The 5,847-nt window shown below is 44.0% G+C and overlaps 1 long non-coding RNA gene across 1 annotated transcript; it reads right to left on the reverse strand.

The window, feature by feature from the left end:
- Positions 1 to 1,006: 1,006 nt before the first annotated feature.
- LOC123164707 (uncharacterized) lies at positions 1,007 to 4,688 on the reverse strand. Its single transcript, XR_006482582.1, has 2 exons — positions 1,642 to 4,688; positions 1,007 to 1,294 (listed from the first exon to the last, which is right to left on the reverse strand). It is a non-coding gene; the product is annotated as an uncharacterized lncRNA (long non-coding RNA).
- Positions 4,689 to 5,847: the final 1,159 nt, after the last annotated feature.

The following is a 5,847-nucleotide window of genomic DNA, read 5'->3' on the forward strand; positions in this document are numbered from 1 at the left end:
TGTACTCACAGAATACAATGACTGTCACTATGTGTTTCTACCGGAGAAAGATGCACACATATGAGTATTTCTGTTAGCCATGTTGGTAAACAAATGTTTATTGCTTCCTTACAGTGTTTATTTCCATCAACAAAACACTACTGATCGGTGATTGGAACTATGCTTCCAGCGGTATCACTTGCCACGATGAGCTACACCATTGATTCATTTTGTGTACTTATCAAGGCTACTATCTGATTTTCTCACTTGCCTTTCGTATAGTCTTTTGTATGCCTTGCTTTTGGTACTGTACTGTCCAGCTGCCCTGTAATGTCCTACTTGGTTTTTGGCCCCTTCCTTTGTAAACGACTTGTGCTAATTATTACCAATGGTGTTTAGACTTGTGGGATGTGTTGCTTTCTATATGAACAACTTGCTGTAATCCTGGTCCATTCAACTATGTTGCTTTTTTGTCTATTTCTTTATGCCAAACTTGATACATCTCAATCATACCGGGCAATTTTTACTTTGACTGGACTCATAGGATCAAATATTTGATGCAGTGCCGTTCGACGTGGAAACGTTCGCTACTGTAATGCTTTGTAACTATTAGTAAGTGTTTACTACCTACTGCTTTTTGAGACGTTTCCTTTGTAGTGAATTTTCTTTTGGTATAAATTTAGCCTATAATGGGTAGCTGCCTTGCTTATATATTGATATGTTGCAAACTTTGTTTTAGATCAGTACTTCCTCTCATGTTTGCGCTCTTAGTACTGAACTTAATGTCAAGTGGTTATCTTTTGTTGTCTTGCTTCTATCTACTAGTTAGCATGCACGTGCAACGCACGTCTCAACCAAAGAACACATTATTCATGTGTATTGAATTCTGTAGTGCTGATAATCCCTGCCTCTCTAAAGGTGAAATTCAATACAAACCCCACATTTATCTTCTGAGGATGTATGCGAAGTTGGAGCAGACAAAAAAGAAGTCATAATCCAAGATGAAACCGCAATCGTAAAGTAAAGATTTCAGAAGTATGTCTAATTTATTATATGAACTTGGAAGGACTTGTAATACATATATGCATTGTCCAAGTGAACATGGCAGAGATGCAAACTGTCAACAATATATACAAAAAAGAACGCGTCTTGGAACAACTGGATTTGTTCCCTCTTGGATTCAGGCTACATGTTATCTTCAGAATTTGAATTGATGGGCTCGACTACAGCGCCACAGTGGGAGTTACAGCACGCACCACGAGCTTGAAGAGTTCTCCGGTAGCCAGGACCATTATGCACCCATTCCGAGTCTCACCTCCAGGAGTGCAACATTCATGAACAAAAAATGAAGAACGAAAATTTAATAATTTGTGTATGACATGGCATGCAAGCCACACTTTCTCCAGGCTAATCTTAGTCCTGGTAAGATAAGCAATGAAAACTTGTCCTATCAACATCTCAACAATGGAGAAAGGTCTACTATTTCAAAATGGAAAACTGTACAATAAGGAAATTTCCATGATTAGATCTTGTGCTAGGATAGTCATTGTTTCACAAACCTAAAAAGAAAAGAAAAAATCACAGAAAAATTTAGGAAGACCAAAGCCACACAACAAGGCCTTCCTAATGAGATGAATATAGCATCAGGAAAATAAATCATACCAACAAGGCCTCCTATACAAATCACAAACTTCTATATGCTCCTCTTATCTTCGTCTCGCCTTTCCAATGATTGTTTACACAGTGTACATGCCGAAGACTTCATTTCTCTTATACAGAAGACATCAAGCTCAAAAAGGCCATAAACTCATGGTCATATCATCTCTTTGGGAAACAACCAGTCCTAGCACTGCAGCTAGATAACACAAAAGTTGAGCTTGAAACCACGGTAACCCATGCAGCTAACTGCTATTTACTCACATATCACATAAAAGAAAAATAAGCTAACTGCATATTCATATTCAGTTATAAAGTAACAGAAAGCAAACAAAAAAATACCGAAGAAACTATCAGTTCTAGAAAACAATTTTGTTGTTCTCGAAAAATAGAGATTGTGCTTTCAGCTTTGTTATTAATCGGAAACCGCTGTAATATGACTTCCTATTGTGTCCTAAACTTTCAAAGAGCTTAGAAGCCATATACAGTATGCTATAATACCTGGCATGCAGATCAAGGAGGCATTTCATCAAACAAATAAGGGCATCTGAAATTCATGTTCTGCTATGCACCCAATGCACATTAAGCGCAGAGCACAATACAGACTATAGATGACAATAGAGTAAGTAGATGTCAGGGTCGAGAGCATGCACCTCACTAACTCAGGAACCAAAGATCCTAAAGTATGAACATCTCCACCAACAGTCATACACGCATAGGGGACATACCATTTCTAGATCTGCACATTGCCCATCTTGGGAAGAAAGAGTTTCTAGATCTGCACATATGCAGTCCTCGAATCATTGGAACCCCTTGGTAAAAATATAGACATATTCTGCATGAACTAATGTGAGAACTTCCACACAGAGACAAATAGTAACCTGAACTCTTGCCAAATGAGGGTGCACAAAATACAACACTATATTCCCGTATAAGATTGCTCTCTCAGGAATAAAATATAGTTATATATTTCTAATGGAACAAAATACACTTGTCTGCATGAAATAAGAGGCCGTCAAAGCTGCACTGTCTGTTTGAAATAGAAATCAGAAGTGAAGATGTTTAAGATCCATTGACAACATAAGAAATTGGATTATCCACACAAAAAAGGGAAGAAAAAATAAAAAAGAGAAAATGACAACTAAAGGACATACATATGTGTGAACATTTGATGATTCCCGTGTAAGAGGGATGCAATGTAATGAACAAGAGTAAGTTCGTCAAGCAATAACTGTCAGTTTGTCACCTTAGCAATTCAATAATAGTAACTATCACTACAATTAACAACAAAGAGTGTATACTCAGCCTTATAGAAGTAGCATAGTCCAATCTTCTCAACTGATTCTTCTTGCAGGACGGTCCAAATTCCTGTAGCTAAAAAATTACAGGCGGCGTTAGATGGCAGGACTGTATTTGGGCTCAAGATGCTACTATGGTCACCCTCGAGGACATGTAAAAAGGATAGATAAAAAAATTACTAACCATTAATACATTCATTTGTCTCAAGTATACACATGTGATTCATTCAGCACGTTAATCTGATGCATCCAATAATTAGATAATTGCATGTGGACCCCTTTGTGTGTTCATTGTATATACCTTGAGCGTCTCCGAGGATTTGGATGGCACTGCCGGTAGTGTAGTTCCGGCGATTAGCACTGCCGAGCCTTCCGGTGGCGGCACCTATTACCCTTCCGGTTCATGCTATCTTCTGCAAATCGATTGGTTCTACCATACACACTGCATGCACATATAGTATACACAACAATTTCAGATTTAAGCCTGGAAACACACTCTCATACAATTCACTCCCCTATACAGAACAACTTCAGATTTATGCTTGGGAGGCTGGGACCAAGTACGAACCACAAGGTAATGAATGTTCAACTATAGTATTGAGAATAATAATGTAAAAAATATAATTTTATCTTTTAGGCGTATGTCAGAGAGCTCTACATCCAGAGAAGTATCTCACTGATTGTTTTCACCCTTTTATAGGTCACTGTACATCGAAGCAAATAAGCATAAGATGGAGATATTCCTGAGCAATTTTCCATATGCTCCAATTTCCTTTGTACTCTTTCTCAGATTGTTTTGAAGAAAAGAGCTGGGAAGCAACCACAGGTCCATCCTCTATTGTAGTAGCTCCTCCATTATTTGTGCTGTAGATTCCTGTGTGGATCCTAACCAGATATGATTGTTCTCCACAAAATTGTTTTGGCTGGGTAACAGAAGAAGAAAAAGAAAGGAGAAGTGCTTGGCTCGGCGGTGGATCTCGGGCTGGTCACGTACTACTGGCTGGGGAGGATCTCCACGCTGTCGAGCTCTTCCTGGGCTGGTGCTTCTGGTTCGCCACGATCGGAGACCCTATATGAAAGCCTGCAGAGCGCGTAAGTGGGGCAAGTGGAGGCGTACCTAGGTCGCCGCCGCGGCGGGCGGAGGAGCAGCCGGAGTGCTGTGCGGCGAGGTCGGGAAAGAGGCGCAACCGGCGAGGATCTGGTCGCGGAGCTCGCCAAGGCGCGCGGCGACATCGGTGCGCGTGGTGGCGGAGAAGACCCAGCCCTCGGGCTCCTTCCAGGACGCCTCGTGCCGCTCCTCCTCGTGCTTGATCCGGATGTAGGACGCCCGCCCCATCTTTTTCCCCGTCATCGCAGACGCCATCTCTGCATTCCTCCGCCGCTTTGCCGCTCCGATTGCTTCGGGAGGTTGGTTCCTCGCGCCTGGGGTAGCAGAGGAGAGGAGAAGCGGCGGGCGGCGGCGATGGGAACAGGGAGGAGTTCTGTGGCAGCTGGGGGACAGGGGAGAGCTATGGTTGGAGTTGGAGACGTGATATTTTTTCGCAACTGAGACGTGATGTTGGTTCGGGGTTATGAGGTCTTGAGCGAATTAGTGGGCATGCGTGGAGACCGTACGTTGGTGGCAGACCGGCAAAACATTTAATCTCGTCCATTCGTTTTCATGGCAGACCACCGAAGTAATACAGACTCTTAGATACAATTAAGTGGGTTAGATCCAAGGGTGCTGGTTAATTTGTGTACACTAAGTTTGGTGGGTGTAGGGTATTTCATGTTTGCTCTTTTAATAGTAGTATAGACTATCACTATAAAAGGAAAAGAGGGGGAAGATCCAAACAATCAGACCCATTCATCAGCGAGATCTACGGCCCTTAATCCTTCCGTGTTTAATGCTACAAACCACGCATTAAGCCACTAACTATCCATCCATCAATAAACCTGCCCCGCCATTCAAAAAAAAGCAAACAACGCACGCCCCCACGTCCTCTCACCCCGCCCGCCCGCCCGCACGACCTCGACCTCTCATCCCCTGTTCCTCCTCCCGTGTCGTTCACCGCTCAGCCGTTCCTCCCGCAGCCGTTAGCCGCTAGAGACGCCCACCACACCCTTCGCCGCGGGATCTGCCGTAGAGCCCGTCCGTCGCACGTGAGCCGCCGCTGGAACCGCCCTTCGCCGCAGGAGCCGCCGCCGAGCCTGTCCGTTGCGCCCTTCGCCGCCGGCGGAGCCACCCTTTGCCGTGGGAGCCCCTTCTCCGAGAGTCCGAGGACGAGGAGGACAACATCGACTACGAGGATGAGGACGATGAGCACCGGGAGGCTAGGCAACGCCTGATACGCACCGTGCCGACCGTCGACTGGTTCAACGTCGAGGGCAACGATGTATCCGGCGCATAGCCGCTCGAGGACCTCGAGGTGAGTGCCACTCTGCTCCCGGTGCGCCTATTTTCCCTCCCGCGTCCTTTGATTGCATATGTAGCAAGGTGTTCGATGCCTGCTGTTCATGCCGCGTGCGTAGAATGATGTGAGAGCGGCGACCGCCGACTGCTGCTGATTTTGATTAGCTTCAGAGTTTGCCATTGGATTGGAGAATTGTGAATCTGCACATCCTTGTGGTTCAAGATGGTCGTGCTTGGACGAGGGGATGCATATGTTGTGTTTGATCAGAAACATCAATTGTTTTGTTCCTTCATGCAAATTTTCATTGCATAATATTGTGACGGGTAGTCAGGACGCAGTGGGAATGATGATTACATTGGTGCATGTTATTTGTGACCGTTTTCTTGTGCATGAATGGGAACAATAGTTATTTAATGAGTTAATTTCGTATAACTTAGATGTAGTGTTGAAATTTTTGTGGCCCATTACCCACCCCAATCTGCTCATACAAGACCTAACTTCTACATAAAAGTGAATTGGTG

Source organism: Triticum aestivum, chromosome 7D, assembly GCF_018294505.1.
Source record: "Triticum aestivum cultivar Chinese Spring chromosome 7D, IWGSC CS RefSeq v2.1, whole genome shotgun sequence".
In the NCBI taxonomy this organism is placed as follows: Eukaryota; Viridiplantae; Streptophyta; class Magnoliopsida; order Poales; family Poaceae; genus Triticum; species Triticum aestivum.